The 18,965-nt window shown below is 38.4% G+C and overlaps 1 protein-coding gene across 3 annotated transcripts in view; it reads right to left on the bottom strand.

Annotated features, from left to right (window-relative positions):
• The window catches only part of Zmym2 (zinc finger, MYM-type 2), a 116,736-nt gene extending 98,259 nt beyond the window's left edge, over positions 1-18,477 (bottom strand). For all 3 annotated transcript variants that reach the window (XM_013505487.1, XM_013505488.1, XM_013505489.1), the window contains exon 1: positions 18,390-18,477. The gene's annotated coding sequence lies outside the window, so the exon portion shown is untranslated. The remainder of the gene's footprint in view (positions 1-18,389) is intronic.
• Between the last annotated feature and the right edge of the window lie 488 nt (positions 18,478-18,965).

Raw genomic sequence — 18,965 nt, 5'->3', positions numbered from 1 at the left:
AAAAGGAAGGTTTATGCTAATACTATTTGGACAAGATATCATGCCTATATCTTGTACTCTGAATAACTACTATGAAGACAACACCCAATGTATTAATTATTGTAATTCTCCTACTAACCTGTTTTGAAACTGTTATTTTTATTTCTTTCTCTTTAAAAAAAGGTAAAATGAACAAATCTTTGGCAATCTAGATTGACTACCAAAGAACTCAAATTACTAAAAGCAGAAATTAAGAACAGGGACACTGCTAGTCATTTTACAGAAACAGACTTTTGAGAGTAGTAGAAGCAACTATAATGCTAACAAATGGGATAATCTAGATGAAATGGACAAATTTCTAAAAATATACAAACTACCAAAAATAGCTTAAGAAGAAATACAAAAATCTCAACAGACTTATAACAAACAAGGAAAATAAATCAGTAACCAAAATTTTCCCAACATAAGAAACGACCAAATAACTTCTCTGGTGAATTCTATCAAAAAAAAATTGAAAATTAACACCAGCATTCTCAAAACTTTCAAACAAAACAGCCAGGCATGGTGGTGCACACCTGTAATCCCAGCACTCCAGAGGTTCAGGCAGGAGGCTGAGGCAGGAGGATAGTTGCGAGTTCGAGACCAGTGTGGGCTACAAAAGTGAGCTCAAGGCCAGCCTGAACTGCACAGTGACACCCTGTCTCAAAAAAAAAAAAACTGAACAAGAAGACATTTCCTAACTCATTCTATGAGGACAGAACTGCCTCAATATCAAATCAGGACAAAAACATGGTAACTACAGATGTAAGAATCCTCAACAAAATCATAGCATAACAAACTCAGGAGCCTAATAAAGATTATGTACCATGACGATTCAATAAGAAAAGGACAATCATTTTACCAAATGATGCTGGGAAAATTGCTTATCTACATACAAAGGAATGAAGCTGCTGAACCTTTATCTCATACTATACTTAAAAAATCAGCTCAAACTGAATTGAAAACCTAAATAAAAGTTAAAACTACAAAATTCTTAGAACACAGAGAAAATACCATGCCGCTGGATTTGGCAATGATTTTTTGATTGACAATAGAAGCACAGATAAAACAACACAGAATAAATTATTATTATTTTTTAACACAGAATAAATTAGACAAAACATTTGTGCAAAGAACACTATCCAGAAAATGAAGACAACTCACAGAATGTGCAAAAATACTTCCAAATTATACTTCTATAAACAATCAGTATACCTAACATATAAAGCAGCCTCCCAACTCCACACTTCAACACAACTCAAAATGTGTAATTGGCCACCGCCATTCTACTCATTCTCCTGTGAAGGTTATGTCCTCCAGAATGTCCAGAAATGTCCACAGTTGATAATGTTTACTACATTACTTATAACAGCAAATATTAAAATGAAATAAATGTATTACACTTTTTAAAAAACATATAGTGTTAAGGATGTGAAGAAATCAAATCCCTTATACACTGTGAAAATGCAACATGATGCAGTTGCTATAGAAAACAGTATGGCAGTTCCTCTAAAACTTTTTTTTTTTTTTTTTTTTTTTTTTGGTTTTTCTCCGGTACCAGGAACTGAACTCACGACCTTGCGCTTGCCAGGCAGGCGCTTTTGCCGCTGAGCTAAATCCCCAGCCCCTTTGTTTTTTTTTTTTTTTTTTTTTTTTTTTTCCTCTAAAACTTAAAATCTGAATTACTGTATGATCCTGCAATCCCACTTCTGGATATATATCCAAAAGAACTGAAAGCAAACTGCACACCCATATTCAAAGCAGATTATTCACAAATGCTGTGCAATAAAAAGTAACCCAAATGTTAGTATTCAAATGAATACATAAAATATACTATAAACGTACAATGGAATATTAATTGTCTTTTTTTTTGAGACAGGGTCTCACTGTGTAGTTCAGGCTGGTCTTGAGCTCACTAGGTAGCCCAGAATGGCCTTGAATTTGTGGTGATCCTCCTGTCTCAACCTCCCAAGTTCTGGGATTACAAGCATGACAGCCCGCCTATTCAATGTTAAAGAGGAAGAAAATTCTGATACATGCTGTAACATAGCTGACCCTTGAAGATGTGAAAAAAGCCACTCACAGAGTCACAAAGGGACAAATATCGTATGACTCCTCTTATGTGATGCAGTCAAATTAGTAATAGAAGGCATGGTGACACATACCTACAATCGCAGCCTTCTCCTGCTGCAGCAGAAGGATCAAGTTTAACCCCTGTCCCGGAAACTAGTGAAGCAGTGAGACCTTTTCCCAAAATTTAAAAAAGGTTAGGAATACAGCTCAGAGTAAAGGCTCTCAGTTCAATCTCCAGTATCATCCTAAATAAATAAATAAATACAATGGTTACAAGGGGCTAGAGGGAAGGATATAAGAAACTTGTTTATCCAGGCGTGGTGGTGAATATTAGTAAATCTGAGGCAAGAGGCTCACCATGAGTTAAGAGACCAGCCTGGGCTCCACAGTGAGTTCAAGGCCAGCCTGGACTACACAGTGAGACCTTTTCTTAAAAAACAAAACAAAATTACAAGGGATTGTTGTTTAATGAATAATGCTGGTTTTGCAACACGAAAATTTTCAGGTGGTCTGCTGCATAACAATGTGAATATATTTTACACTACTGAGCTACGCACTTAAAAATTTGTGTTAAAAATGACTGCCGGGCACAGTGGCGCATGCCTGTAATCCCAACCCTCAGGAAGCTGAGGCAGGAGGCTCACTGTGAGTTTGAGGCCAGCCTGAGCTACAAAGTGAGTTCAAGGCCAACCTGAACTGCATAGTGAAACCCTGTCTCAAAAAAAAAAAGAATAACTATATGCCTATTTTTTAACCATAATTAAAAATAAGGAGATAAACAAAATATCTTTTCACACCCATCAGGACAAGTATTTTTAAAATTAAAAAAAGGAAAATAACAAGTGCTGATGAGGAGTCCAGACACCAGAAGCACAACACTATGAAAGAGTTTGACAGTTGTTCAAAAGGTGATACAAAGGTGAACTGAAAGCACTGACTCAAATGGATACAATGATCATAGCAAAATTTTTCACAACAGCCAAAAGGTGGAAATAACTTAGGTGTCCATCAAAACATGTATGCATATGGAAAATACTGGTATAGACACAAATGAAACAGTACTTGGCCCTAGAATACGAATGATCCTTGAACACATTTTGCTAAGTAAAATGAGCCAGACACAAAAGGGTACAGACTGTATGATTCTACTTGTGAGGTGCTTATTACAGGCAAACTTTAAAAAACAACAACAATGAAAACTAGAACAGAGGCTACCAGGGGCAGGGGAATGTGGAGATGGACTGTTCAGTGAATCTTTGGGATGATGAAAAAGTTCTGGAAAGCAGCAAAGATTTTGACATAATACTAACAATTACCTAGTATCATTAAATATTTTTGTTTTGGTTTTTGCTTTTTCCTTTTGCAGTTCTGGGGTTTGAGCCCAGGCCCTTCACACTGAGCTACATTTCCAGACTTTTTAATTTTTTTGAAACAGGGTCTCACTTCTCAAGTCACTACATTCTCCAGGCTGAGCCAGAACTTGTGATACTCCTACCTCAGGCTCTCACAGTGCTGGGGCTGCAGCACGACCACACTTAGCAAAAATGGTAAATTTTACATTAGCATACTTTACTAGAGTTTTCTTTTGGCAGGTTAGAGGAAGGGTTCCCCACACACTAACTGTGTGTCCTCGGATATAGTTTAATTGTGATACTATTTACCTGGAATCCTGATTATAGCCCATTAGAAACAAAAATAACTGAACCTGCAACCTGCAATGGGGGAGGGGGGGTAACCTTGGGAACTGAGTCTTTAACCCGTGGGATCTGTTTGTACCCTTTTTCACTTTCTAAAATTGGTTCTATATGCACATATACTGGGATTGACTTGCTAAATTTAGATTAATTTGGAGGAGAAAAAAGTAGTTTTTTTTTTTTTTTACATTATCAATGTCCTCCCATTCAGATATGTAATCCTTCCATTGAGGTTTTCTTATATGGTTCACGATACTGTTTTACAGTCTCCTTCATTAAAGTCTTATGTATTTCTTCTTATAGTAATTACTTTTTCTTGGAATAAGAAAAAAGGATCACATTACATCACACATTTACACATTAAGGAGTTTACACACCAAAAGAACTCATAAAATTTTTGAAATATGCAAAGTAAAAAAATGTATTTCTAATAACATAGAATTGCTATCCATACTTTAAAAGATCACATTATTAGACAAGAAAAGTTAGCTATGTGACAACACACAGTGTTGGGAAGAATGTGGAGACACTTGTGGACACGCAGCTGATACAAGTGGTACAAAGGCGAATAATCTGACAGGACCCATAAGATATGTAATAGGCATAACACTAACAGCAATTCCTACTATCAGTATTTATTCCCCCGCTCCACCCCCCAACCCCCCCACCCCCGAGAGAAAACACACAAGATGGCAGGCGTGGAAGTGTATGCCTGTCATCCCAGCACTCTGGGAGGCTGAGGCAGGCAGATCACAAGTGTGAGCCCAAAGCTGCGTAAGGAGACCATGTTGCAAAACCAAAAATAAAAAGTGCTGGGGATATAGCTCAGGGTGAAGGCCTGTAGAAGGGAAGAGGAGGAGGGAAGAGACGGAGAGAGAAAGGAAGGAAGGAGAAGGGAATGGAAAGGGCCAAGTATATTCCCTCCAGCATTAAGAGTAACAAGAAAAAGGTCAGGTGTGGCGGCCCACGCCTGTAATGTAACTGAGGCAGGAAACTGAGGCAGGTGGATCATTTGGGGTTTTTTTGTTTGTTTGTTTTGTTTTGTTTTTTTGGCTTTTTGAGGCAGGGTCTCGCAGTTCGAGACCAGCCTGGGCTACAAAGTGAGCTCAAGGCCAGTCTGAACTGTATAGCGAGACCCTGTCTCAGAAAGACAAAAATAAAATAAAATAACCAATTTTCAAAAAAGATAAAATTCATATAAAAATTACTACATATTAATATATGCACAAAAAAGAACTTAAATTTACACTAAATTCATATTCTTAACTTGCCCAACATGGGAAAAAGGACCTGGGAACCAATAATAGGCATACATCTATTACAAACCAGCCATAAAATTTTTTAAATGTTTCTTTATACCTAACACAATGCTACCCTAACTTTACAAGCCCTTTAACTCACGTACTTACTTAGCTAATAAAAATCCATTGCAGGGTTATGACAAAATCTTTTGTTCTAATAAATAAATGAACACAACAGATTCAGTTATCCCTAGGGTACAGACTTTCTAAAGGTAAGGAATAATCTAGTCTCTCCAAAAGTACCAAAACTTCTAAGGTCTGTTCAAGTAATTTTTAACTTTTTTGGAAATCTCATCCACTCCCATGACTTTAAGTAGTACCTTAAATTCCCCTAGCTCTTTAAATTATCTCCATCTGGATTTTCAAAACTTCTAACTTCCTATATCCTCTATCTGCAACTCCTGTAGTTTTTATCATTGCAGGCAATTATGTGTCTAGCTACCCATACCTAAAATCTGGAGGTCATTTTAAATTTCCTTTCTTCTTCAACGACAGCCCACCAACAAGTACTGTTCTACTCCCAAAATAAACCTTGAAATTGTCCACTTTTACCACTTGCCTCTGATACCTTTCTAGACCTAGAAATCCATCCTTTTTCTGCTGATTTACTGACATTATCTACTACATTCTCCAGAAAATCAGAAATCCACAAAATTCTCCAGTAAATCAGACTATATACTGTTTACTTCCTACATAGCTTTTTACTGTATAGGAAAACCTACAATCCTTCCCTAACCTGTAACAATCTGCCTGATCTGATCTCTGCCTGCAACCTATGCTCACTTTCAGCACTTTCTCCATCTTGCTTACTAAGCGTCAGTCAAATGATGTCTTCCATTGGTTTGCTGATGAGTCCAAGCTACTCTCCTCTTGGGATCTTTGTATCACCTGCCTTTCTCTGCCTGAAAGGCTCTTTTCCACACTTAAGTCTCACCGTAAATGTCACTCTCAAAGATCCTTCTGTGTCAAACACTCCAACTTGATTTAAATTAGGACTCCTGTTACACTCTCACCATCATCACACACGTTTCCTCAGTTGCACTTACCAAACATGTTTGTGTGTAATCTGTATTCCCTATCAGACAGCATGCTCCATGAGGGCAAAGAGTAGTGCTTTTACTGCCCTCCACTATGTCACCTAAACTTAACATATGAACATAGTACCTGGCCAATATTTACCAAATGAGTATTTTTCTCTCATACTGAGAGATAACAACCTATCAGGTTTGGGTTTGTTGTTTTGGGAGGAATGGGGCTTGGGTTTTTAAAACTCCTCCCTGAATTCTAGCTCTGATTTTCCCTTCCTTTCTGCCATAGGATAATCACTTTACCCCTGAGCCTCAGTTCACCCACTATGAAAACAGGAAATTAAAATAACGTCCTTAGAAGATGAGATAAGCTAAAATGAAAATATCTGTCCTGTGTCTTTGGTCATGATTTAGTATCTCTCTATTCATCTATATAACTAGTTAGTAGTATGACCTTAACCCCTAATGAAAGGTTATCATACCTTATCCGTCTCTTCCCCTTAATCAAAGAAGCTCAAAAAATCCATACTTCCTTCTCCAAACACAGCTTTTAAAACTACAATATTAGTAATCTCCAACTACATATGTTAATTTGGAAATGAATTACCAAAACATTATTCTTACAATCTCTTGGTATTCCAAATCTGTGGTATGGGATAATGACTTTTTTTTTTTAAAACAAGCCTTCCTTAGTGTTTAAACATGATGGTGTAGAAGGCCTTTTTTAAAAAATTACCCTCTTTTTAGAAGAAGTGTGTTCTATTTTATTACTATCTGCACATATTACATTAAAATATAAAAAGAACAATGAAAGAACATAAACCACATTAAAAAATTACCTTCTTTATATGATTTCCAAGGTTGTAAGATAAGACTTCATCTAACCCAAAGAAACAATACTTGCATCAACTAAGCAAATGAGGTAAGTTTCAAAAAGGTAAGGTTTCATGTAATAGAATCTATTCTTCCAATACAGATTATCTCTCCAATGCAGATTATTAAATAAAAATGTATTGCCTGTTTCATTAAAATTAGATACTCATAATTTTTACCAGTATTTGTCCTTGAGGTATGTTCCTCAAGATACCTCATTGACTGATTTTAAAAATCTAAGATATACAAACAAAATACAAAGTATAACAAAGAGAATGTTTTCTTCCTTAAATTTCAGAAACTAAACTGACAAATGTATCTATCATTTGCAATTCCAGTTTTATTATTTACTAATGCTTTTAAATGAGCCCAAAGCAAAGAAGGTAATCAGCCTTATTTTACTTACCCTTCTGCCTTTTTTTGTTTGCTTGTTTTGGAGACAGGGTCTCAGCACATAAGGAAGACTGGCCTTAAACTCACTAGGCAACCCAAACTGGTCTCAGCCCAAACTAGCCTCAGCACTCAGCCTAACTGCTGGGATTATAGGTAGTGCTGGGATTAAAAGCATGTTACCATACACATACACCAGGCTCACTTCCAGTTCATTTATTTAACCCTTTCATGCCTTATCTACTTTGCATCTGACTGTGTAACAGGTAACAACTACAATGTATAAGACATGCTTGATAGCACTCTCATCAAAACTTCCTTGATATACCTTACTATAATCCTTAAATATTACCCCATTATACAGATGAACATTGTGCATTATCAGGTGAATTGCCTATGGCAAACACCTGTTAGATGGTAGGCAAATCCAGAATCTGTACCTCAAGTTCCAATATCTTTCCTACATGTTATTACAATCAAATACAACTGAGACTTGTGAACTGCTCTAATACACTGACCACCAGAATTCAATCAGCTGATGACTTCTACAACAAAGACGGAAGGGAATTACAAGAATGCTAGACTATTTTGGGCCTGGTGTGGTAGCACATGCCTGTAATCATGGCAGTTGGGAGGCTGAGGCAGGAGGACCGCCATGAGTTCAATGCCATCCTGGTCTACATAGTGATTTTAAGCCCAGGCTAACCTACATAATAAGATCTTGTCTCAAAAAATCGAAGAGAGACAGAGAGACAGAAAGAGAGAGAGAATCAACTATTGACAGTAATAGTATCTATGAAAACTAATAATATGATAAACTGGGGGGAAATCCCTAAGAATATATTTAAAAATTTAAACTTATGCTCAAATTATCCTCCTGCCTCAGCATCCTAAATGCTGGGAAGCAAGTACCACCACACCTAGTTCCATGTCTTATTATCTTTACTGCTTGACTATTTTAAGGGTATATTTCATTCTGATAAATGAAATACTTTTTAAGAATGGTCCTGGGCAATCCATTGGGGACCCCTCCTGTCTCTTAGAAGCTATTCCTAGTCCCCATTCCTATTCTCCCTTCCTTTTCTCTAATAAATTTTCCTACTCTTAAAAAAAAAAATGGTCCTTTTTGATATGCACAGAATTGTTCACTTAGATATGCTACCTATTCATTTCATTATTTACGTATATTTACATGACCCCTCCAAATTGAACCTAACTAAAAAAGAAGAATCACTTAAATTTCCTACTTGATTTCTTCCTTTCAGAAGTTCAGACTTAATTTGTATTGTGCTTTATATGCCAACATGAATCAAGTTTTTTTCAAAATGAATGAGTGGAAGGGAGTGATCAGACTGGGTTTTAGGAAAAAGTTGATCTGGTTGTGAACAAGAGGAAAAAAATTAAATGACATTACCTTATAAGTGAACTCATTATTTTCTAATATAATGGACTAAAGTGAAAGTACAAAGCAACTGAGAGAGCTAAGGATAGTACCTTAGGAAATAGAAACTTAAAAGGTCCCAACATAATTGGAAAAGGGGAAGTGAAGGGATAGTCCGTAACAGAAGACCACACTAATTGAAAGTCCCAGATGTCAAGTGTTTAAACATTACATCTAACACACTAAATTTCAAACATTACAGAACTAAGACCAAAACCAGCAGTAAATTACCAGACTAACTCACTAGTGATTTTAGAACAGCATATTTGGTTTAGTGTTAACAGTGCAAATCAGACAGTAGACTGCTTCTAAAACGTAGAAGGAAAAGAAGTTATCAGAAAGAAAAAAAAAAAAGAAATACATAATAGTTAGAAAAACACAGATTCTAAAAGAGAGACCACTTCCCACATGTGTAGGCTAATAAAGCAAGCAGAAGGAAGCTGAGTGAGGAGAAGACATGAATCCTCTGGTAACTATCAAGAAGCAAAAGTAAATTTACTATACCAGCAGTGGCTATAAGTTCACAGTGTCTGGTCCATACAGCAGGTAACCTGTAGTTAGCTGCTACTGACTAAGCACTACTTTTGGCCAGTCACCTACCTCCCCTATGTATTTGGGAGCGGGGGTATCCTTTGTTTGCAGTGCTGGGATGGAACCCAGGACCTCAAGCATGTTAGGGAAGCACTAAGCTACAGCACCAATACTCCCTACACTATTTTGTTGTTTTGAGCCAGGGTCTCACAATGTAGCCCAGACTAGCCTCAAACTCACAATCTTCCTGCCTCAGACTGCTAAATGGTGGGAAGAAAGTACCAGCACATCTAGCTCCCGGACTATTTCTGTCACTTTAGCAATCTCAGGAAAGTAGGCATTGCTATGCTCATCTGTCAAATGAGCACCCTAAAGCTCAAAAGTTAAGTGGCTTGCTTGAGATTGCAAATGGGATTTAGGGCAAAAAAAATTTTAACAGTTTTATTGAAGCTTTTTTTTTTTGAGGGGATGGGGGAACGGTCTCACTATATGGTTCAGGCTGGCCTCAAACTCAAATCCTTCTGCCTCGGTCTCCCAGGTGCTGGAATTACAGGTATGTACCACCATGGCCAGCTGAGGCATAATTTACAAATAGCAAAATTTATTTTTAAAGTCTGATAAACTTCAGTATATATACACTTGTACAATCATCACAATTCAGTTTTAGACTACTTCAGATCATCCCAGAAGTTATTTCATAGGGAGAGCAGATTTAAACTCCAATCTGTTTGGCTCCTAATTCATCATGTTGCAAACCTCTTAGGCAGTACTCAGATGAAAATCAAAATGACAAATAACTCTTTTCAAGCAGAAAAACTACAAAATTAACTTGGTACCTCCTTCCACTCTTCTTAGTCCTAAATCCCTTTGCACTTGAGTCCCCAGAATTCCTCTAAAACCCCTCCCACACCACCTAACCAAAAGACAAAAGCTTTATTGAAAGTCATTATTTTGTCCCCTAAAAGCAGAGCATAATTAGACTGACGACACAGGACGCTGCTATAGACAGAGAAGTGTGGAGAACACTGGACACAGTAAAAGATGCAGGGAGCTTACGGCACAGAGGACAGGCTAACCACAGAAGCTTCTCTTCTGTCAGCAACGTGAAGCTGTATGGCAACACTGGGAGGAAGGACTTCCTGGGAGAAGGGAACAGCTGTAAAAACTGAATTAGCTGGGCACAGTGGCCCACACCTGTAATCCCAGCATTCTGGGAAGCTGAGGCAGAAAGATCACAAGTTCGAGCCCAGCCTGGGCAACTGAGCAAATTGGTGAAACTCTTGTCTCAAAATAAAAAAAAAAAAAAAAAATTTAAAGAAGTGCTGGAGATGTAGGTCAGGGCTCAATCCCCAGTAACAAAATTAAGGAAGGAAGGAAGGGAGGGAGGAAGGGAGGGATGGAAGAAAGGAAAGAGACAGTACTAAACAAAAAACATTAAATTAAAAAGTCAAAATTCATAGTCATCAAAATTGTAAAGCTACACTTAATTCAATTTTATAGTAAGGATTTTCTGTAACTACTTAAGGGCAATGTTTCTCATTATTTCAAAAACAAAAATTCACTATGCTAAGCATAACGGTGAGTACTTGCAATACTACCCACACTCAGGAGGCTTCAACGGAATCTCAAGTTTAAAGTTGGCCTTGGCAACTTAGTAACTACCTGTCTCAATACATTATGACAATGACTAGCATGTGTGACACACTAGGTTCAATCTCCAGAACCACCAAAAGAATAAAAAATTTAAAATATATATATGTATGTAATATATATACACATATATATTGCTCTGAATCTTTAATGTGGAAGAACTCAAATCAAGGGTGAGACCAGAAATATTTCAGATTTTTTATTTTTTAATATCTGCATACATAAAATGAGATATCTTGGGGACAGGACCCAAGTCTAACCATGAAATCTATTTGTTTCTATACATACCTTTCTATATATAGCATGAAAGAATTGTATACAATATTTTTATCACACCAGTGTTTTGGCTTCAACCTGTCATAGGAAATAAGATGTGAAATTTTCCACTTCTGATGTCATATGGGTTCAAACTTTCAGATTTTGAAGCATTTTTATTTCCAGATTAGGGATATTCAGCCTGTATCATGTTAGGTCTGAAAATCATATAAATAACTTAAAATATGGCAAGCTTGGCAGGCAAAAGTACATATCTAAATAAGGGTAAAGTAAAATTTTCATTTAACCTACAATTTCATTTCTATGCAAACCTTTACTTACTTCTTGAGAACTGAAACAATTAATTAATCTGATCATTAAGTCTAATCAAAAACTTACAAATTCCAAATTAGGGTCCTAGAGTACAGCATCAGAAGCCTAGATGGAATGCTCTTCCAAGCAGAGACAAAGAAACTGCCAGCTTACTATTAACAGAACACAACTTCTCTGATGTGGTATATATTGGTACTGTAATACATAATTTATTAAATACCTTCTATAATACCCTGATTATTAGGCTGAACCATTCTCAGTCTCATCCAGCTCAACGTTCCAATCAAACTCCTCTTACCAGGCAAATCACAGATCTCTTTGAAATGAAAAAATGTAGAACTGCTCGTGTATTGTAAGGAAACACTTTCTAATGTTGTAAAGAAAAACCAGAATTTAGCTGCGAATTCTTAAGTTCAACAAGGTATAGAGATAACTATAGCAAAAGTAATATACACTTTCACCGCCACAAACTAAAGGACTGAAAAGTTTATTGCAGTGTATTATAATCACATGTTAAACACCTTCTGTCCACAACCTCTAGTTGTGTATCACAATTTTACTTAAATCAGCTATTTAAGTATTTTTACTAATCTAAATGTATAGTTAGAAAGAAATTTCTACTGTGAGAGTTCTAACATCTTTTCCAACTTTTATGATGGGAAGTTTTAACAATACTATTCCTGGTAAATGTATCTTAAAAGATTATAATTTAACAACAATATCTAAAATCAGGGTAATACTTAAATGTTCAATAACTCAAATATAAAGTATTTTTAAACTCTTTAGACTAATTTATAATTCACAAAAGCAAATTTAACCTTCCAGTTCACCAGGAATAGTACAGAGAAAAAAACCTAGAACCTCAGGAAAAGAGAAAATTTGATGCTCGCTAGCCTATTGATAATAACAAGGATGGCCTAAATTCTTTAGCAGTAATTTGCTACTATTTCAAGAACAAAAACCAGACGACTAGTACTAATGAAACATAAATGTGTGAAGACTTTTTAAAGCAGACCCATTAAACATTCATTACCTATTTACGTATTTCTCCCACCACCCGAAGTTTACTCTTACATCATCTCCTGAATTAGCAAACACGGACACTTACAGAATATTGGTCAAATCAGTAGAAAACAAGACTCTCCCCAACACAATTCTCTGAAATTAAATAGCTTGATTCTTTTTAAATTTTATAACTTTAGATTTTCAATGGACTGTTACAAAGTTAGAAGAAAAATGCCTAGGCAGTCACTTGTTGAGTGACACTGTTAAGCATTTTTCTAACTCTGAAATATATTTTCCAGTGGCTTGCAAAAATGCATTCTACACAGAAGTGCTTGAAGTATTCTGCCAAACTTCACTTTAGCCAGGTGTGGTGGCACACTCCTGTAACCCCAGCACTCAGGAGGCTGAAGCAGGAGGATTGCCCTGAGTTCAAGGCCACCAGGGCTACATAAGCTAGTTCAAGTCCAGCCTATGAGACCCTGTCTCAAAAAAAAAAAAAAAAAAAAAACCACTTCACTTCAGAGATTAGTATAAACAAAATAAAACAGATGTGCTCAATGTGTTATAAACCTAATCTTAACACACTTTAAGGTGACCAACTGATCTTGCTATGAAATACTTAGTGCTAGCTTCCATAAAGATTCTCTTCCCAGGGGCTGGGGATTTAGCTCAGCGGCAAAGTGCCTGCCTGGCAAGCACAAGGTCGTGAGTTCGGTTCCCAGTACCGGAGAAAAACCAAAACCAAAAAAAAAAAAAAAAAAAAAAAGATTCTCTTCTCTTCCCATTTCTACTTTAAGAAACTTAAAATTACAAAGTGAGTTGTTTTAAAAGTACATTACAGCCGGGCATGGTGGTGCACAACTGTAATCACTCAAAAGGCTGAGGCAGGAGGATAGTTGCGAGTTCAAGACCAGCCTGGGCTACAAAGTGAGCTCAAGGCCAGCCTGAACTGCACCATGAGACCCTGTCTCAAAAAGGGCCCCCCCGCCCAAAAAAAATACATTACAACACAAATATCAATATTTAGATCCCAACCATGTAAAAGACACTTCTGTGATACAACCAAAATAAAATATAAACTGAAATTGCTACCAACACAGAGTCCAAATTTATGCATTACTCAAGGGCAGTTTTTCTCAGTGACAAGTTATAGTCTTTACACAGTAGAATTCTGTATAAGAACTTTTGAATCTGAATATTTCCAAAGTTCTGTTCAATCACTTCTAAAATCCCAAGTATATGCTGACAGGAATAGGAGAAAACTAACCAACTGAAATTAAGAAAAAAAGAAAAAAAATATAAAGTATGTGGAACAATCAAATTTGAGACATCCTACAAAAAAATACAGTTAGACAAGCTAGGTGTGGTAATATACACCTGTAATTCCAGCACTGAGGAGGTTAAGGCAAGCTAGGGCTCTACTGTTAGTTCAAGGCCAGCATGAACTACAGAGGGAGACTCTGTCTCAAAAAAAAAAAAAAAAAAAAAAAAGAAGGGTTGGGGATTTAGCTCAGCGGCACAGCACCTGCCTGGCAAGCACAAGGTCGTGAGTTTGATTCCCGGTACCGGAAAAAAAAACAAGAAACAACAACAACAAAAAGCATAGTTGAGGGATCTACTAAGAAAGACCACTTGAGCTCGGTGTCGTGGCAAATGCCTGTAATCTCAGCACTTGGGAGGCTAAGGCCAGTCTGGATTACAAAGTGAATTCAAGGCCAGCCTAACTGCATAGCAAAACCCCATCTCAAAAGAGACAACAACAAAAAGACCATCTCAGTTAGCGCTCCTTCCATCCCCCGCAAAAGAAACTCTATGGAAACTAAAAATGCCAAAATCTTTATAATAAATGTTACTTAACAAAAGGCATGTATCAGTATTATCAAAGTAGGGACAGTTACTACTGCCTAACAACACAGAAGATATAAAACTTCTAACTGCACCACACCTTTTGACATCAAAGACAGCGTTACACCACTTCACATTCTAACAACCAGAACACCCAATTCACCACATGGGTTTACTGCCTCAATAGCACTGGTTGTACACTTTTGGATCTCAAGAGCAAATTACAGGAAAATCTTAAACATGAATACTGTTATACACAGAATAGTATCATGAGTTTCATATCCAGCCAAGTCTGAAATGTTCTTATGTAATTTCTGTGCAATATCTTGAGTGATTCAGGACTGTGAGTCCAGCCCATAAGGTTATGCAAGAACAGCGAATGGAGAAGGGGTACCTTTTGTTTTCCCCCAACTCTTTCAAAGGACAGATCAAAGGGGACAGAATCCATCCAATCTACGATGCACTGAAGATGCCATAAATATTCTATTTTTAACCACGTTATTTTGTAAGTTAAAAATATTTTTTTAAAAGCCGGGCATGGTGGCACATGCCTGTTATCCCAGCATTCAGGAGGCTGAGTCAGGAGGATCGTTTTAAATTCGAGACCAGCCTGGGCTACTGAGCTCAAGGCCAGTCTCAAGTACATAGAGAGACCTTGTTTCAAAAAGACAAAACATAAATAAATTTCATACATATATATATTTTTTTTTTAAAGTACCTTTAAAAGACTCAACTCACATGATCTCATCAACAAATGTTAGTAGAACAAAAGATCTTTATTTAATCAATTAAAAATTGTCAGGCGCCCCATGCCTACAGTCCCAGTACTTAATGCCTACAATCCCACTACTCTGGGAGGCTGAGGCAGGAAGATAACAAGTTTCAACCCAGCCCAAGCATTTTAGCAACTCGGTGAGACCACATCTCAAAATAAAAAATAAAATCCAAATTTAAAAAAAGGGCTGCAGATATAATTCAGTGCAAAGGCGCTGCGTTCAATCCCCAGTACCAAAAAAGAAAGAAACAGAAGTAAATGTCAGATCATCCTCATTTTACTGTCTAACACATCACTGCACCAGTATTTGGTGTCTGTAAGTAAAGACTTCTTTAAAGTATGCACTAAATCATTAAACAATACTAGAATATTTTGGTATTTTTTTAATGTACTGCTATTTAACTAGCATTCATGTGTCAAAAGCATGGAGGAGTCCCAATCTGTACATTTTCTGTTAATCTCCAAACAACTACGAAACATAACTATCCTGAGGCAGGAGGATCTGGAGTTCAAGGCCAGCCTGGGCTGTACAGTGATATGCTTGTCTCAAAACAAACAAACAGAAAAACCTCACGTCAAATTATTATCAAGCTCCCCCTATCACATTAAATCTAAGCACAAAGAAAAAAAAAAACTGCAGAAAAGTAAATCTTTTGAGAAAATGTGGTAAGTCTGTCCATCTATATGGAAGATGTGATCCTTGATCCATAATATTTGAATGATCAAATGCCTGAAAAGCACTTCAAACTCATTAGAGAAGTAACACTCATTCAAAATTACAGTATTTAAGAAATAATTAGCCTGTATACTGTTCAGACACATCAAAAAAGTGTATTTCCCATCCAAATATACCCTGTTAGTTTTGCAGTAAGGTAGCACAGAAATCTCTTCTTTCTAGAAAGGTATGGGCAAGATTCAGACATTTTGTATTTGTTTATACTCTACTCCAAGGAGGGCAGGAACAGACTGAGAAGACTGATACTGTTTTCACTGTCTCATATTCCAGATTTATAGCATGCACTATAAAGCAGTATACCATAGTTTTTCAATTTAGACTCTGTGATCAAACTTTCTTTTGGCAGTACTGCAGAACCCAAGGTCTTCTCTAAGCTACATCTCCAGCCATGAACCCCCAACTTTAACAAAACAAAAAAAAAAAAAAAAAAAAAAAAAGAAAAAAAAGGGTCTAGGGGCTACATTGTTAAATTTGTTAGTTGTTAATTGGTGGGCTCCAATTTGCAATAGTCCTGCCTCTGCCTCCCACAGTATTCAGAGTACATGCATGCCCAGCTCGTAAGTAAAACTGAAAATCAAATCCGCCCTTTACCTAGCTGGGTGTAAGAGCACACTCCAATAATCCCAGCGCTGAGGTGGCTGGGCTATATAGTGAGTTCAAGTCCAACCTGAACACAATAAGACCCTCTCTCCAAACAACAAAACATTTAATTCAAACCTTTGCTTTAGCCAGGGTAACTTTCTATGCTGGTTTCCTCTATGCTGGTTTCCTCTTCTGCAAATCAGGAATATAAACAGTATCTGCACCAGTGGGCATTTATGGCAGTGAACTTACCCAAAATGTTAAAAATTAATTTGGATATATACTGATAATTTTAGAATGTAAATGATGGAACATGAAGGCTGAGTAGACTATTACTGATAAATTTAAGTTTTTATAATAACCATTTTTTGAAATACTTGAGAACTGAGCTAGCAGCCAAGCATGGTGGCAAACACCTATAATTCCAGTACTGAGGCAGGAGGATCACCATGAGTTTAAGGCCAGGCTGAGCTACACAGTGAGTTCAAGGCCAGCCTGAACTACAAAGCAAGACCCTTTCTCAAATAAAACCAGAAAAAAGAAATAAATGAGCAAGTATACAATCAGGGCTCAATTCATGCTGTTTTTATTATGCTATTAAAACTGAAGGATGAACCGGGTGTAGTGGTGCACACCTGTAATCCCAGCACTCAGGAGATGGAGGCAGGAGGATGGCTGTGAGGTCGAGGCCAGCCTGGGCTACAAAGTGAGCTCACCGCCAACCTGAATGGCATAGCAAGACACAGTCTCAAAAAGACCAAAAAAAAAACCTGAAGGAAGCACCAGACAAGGTGGTAATACCTGCAGTTTGGCAGATTAAGGAAGGAGAATCCAAAGTTAGAGTTTAGTCCCGGCAACTTTGCAAGAGCCCATCTCAAAAGAAAAGTAAAAAATAAAGGGCTGGGGATGTAGCTCATGCAAAGGCTCTGGGTTCAACACCCGGGAGGAATTACAAGAAGGAATATATGCAACCACTGGTGTGGTTTCTTACACTCATGTGTATTTAGCACGGCATCCTTCGTAAACTCTATCCAGCAAATCCTCAGCTTCAATAAGCTATTTCTGGCCATTTGGATTCAATATTTAAACATAAGCTCCTACACTTAAGACCCCACCTCTGATAAAGCATACAAAGTTACAGAATCAACTGTCAACGGGCTGAAGAAACAGTGTCAAGAATGCTGACTTCACTGATAAATTTGTAACGAGTTTCATTTGACTGAAAGAAAACTTTGTGAAGGTCTCTTAGTGGAGACTAACCAACACTGGAGAGGGAGACGGCAGCGGCACAGTGGTCTGACGAGCGTTCTCATCAGTGAGCTAAGACACTATAGCTCCTCGAAGAATGGACGCCATGCTCTTCCGAAAGCAAAGACATGGAACAGATCTAGCAACTCATCAATGAGAGTCAAAATGTATGTCTTAAATCCGACGTCGAAGTTCGTGATTGCAATTTCCAACCCCTAAAATCAATTAACCATTGTGAAAGAAGAATGGCAAACATGGTTGCATTCATAGCATTTAAAACGAAATAACGTTAATTCCTCCTTTGGAACTCTAGAGGGCACCAGAAATATGCCCTCCTTCGCACCACCCCGCCTCTCCCGCAACGTGAGCAGCTGCAGAAGCCCGTCGTCTGGTTGCTGAGGTTGGGATTGCAGCAGCAGGAGCGATGTCTGCAGCGGCAGAAAAAGCGGCGTCCGTTCCTAGCTGCCTCGCCAACCAGTGCCCGGGATTTGCCCCGGGGGCAGCTGCCACCCGGGGAAGCTCCTCCCCCTCAAAACCAGAGGAGGGCCAAGTCCCCTACAACCTAACAACGTCCACTCCGAACACCAACAAAGTACGGGCAAGGGACTCACAATGAGGGTGTTTTCCTCTTCGCTTTCTGCCAAGGATGCACCACAGAGGGCTGAAGGCGAGTTCTCGTCCTGGGATGAGAGAAAAAACGAAAAATGGATCAAGACCAAGCAACCTGGGGAGAGCACCAAGCCTTTTCCGCCAGAAGGAGGCAGAGGAGAGAATACGAGGTCAAGGAGGTTCACCCTTCTATTATTACCCCCATCCCGCGCAACCGGCCGCTCCCACGTAAGTGGAGCAAAACAGCCTCGCGAACTCGGGGCCAAAACCAGTGCAGACGGCCGAACCCAGACGGGGGGCCCGGAGGATGGAGGCGCTCCGGGGAAGGAGGGGGAAGGGCGAACGTCGCCCCGACGCCACCAAGGGACCCGCACTCCCTCCCCGGGTCGCCCACCTCGCGTCATCCGCGTCACTCTCGGCACCAATTTGACGGTGGAGGGGCACCTCGCGGCAGCGCCGGGCCGACACGGCCCGTATTCGCCCCGGGCACTAGCCCCGGGCCCCGGGCTGGCCCCCCCTGCAGTCGGCGGCCGGCAGCGCTGCCTCCCGTCCGCCATTAGAGACCCAGCCAAACAATA

Source organism: Chinchilla lanigera, unplaced genomic scaffold, assembly GCF_000276665.1.
Source record: "Chinchilla lanigera isolate Chin_1 unplaced genomic scaffold, ChiLan1.0 scaffold00096, whole genome shotgun sequence".
Classification (NCBI taxonomy): Eukaryota; Metazoa; Chordata; class Mammalia; order Rodentia; family Chinchillidae; genus Chinchilla; species Chinchilla lanigera.
The sequence above is the reverse complement of the archived record's forward strand: the minus strand, read 5'-3'. Positions and strand labels throughout refer to the sequence as shown.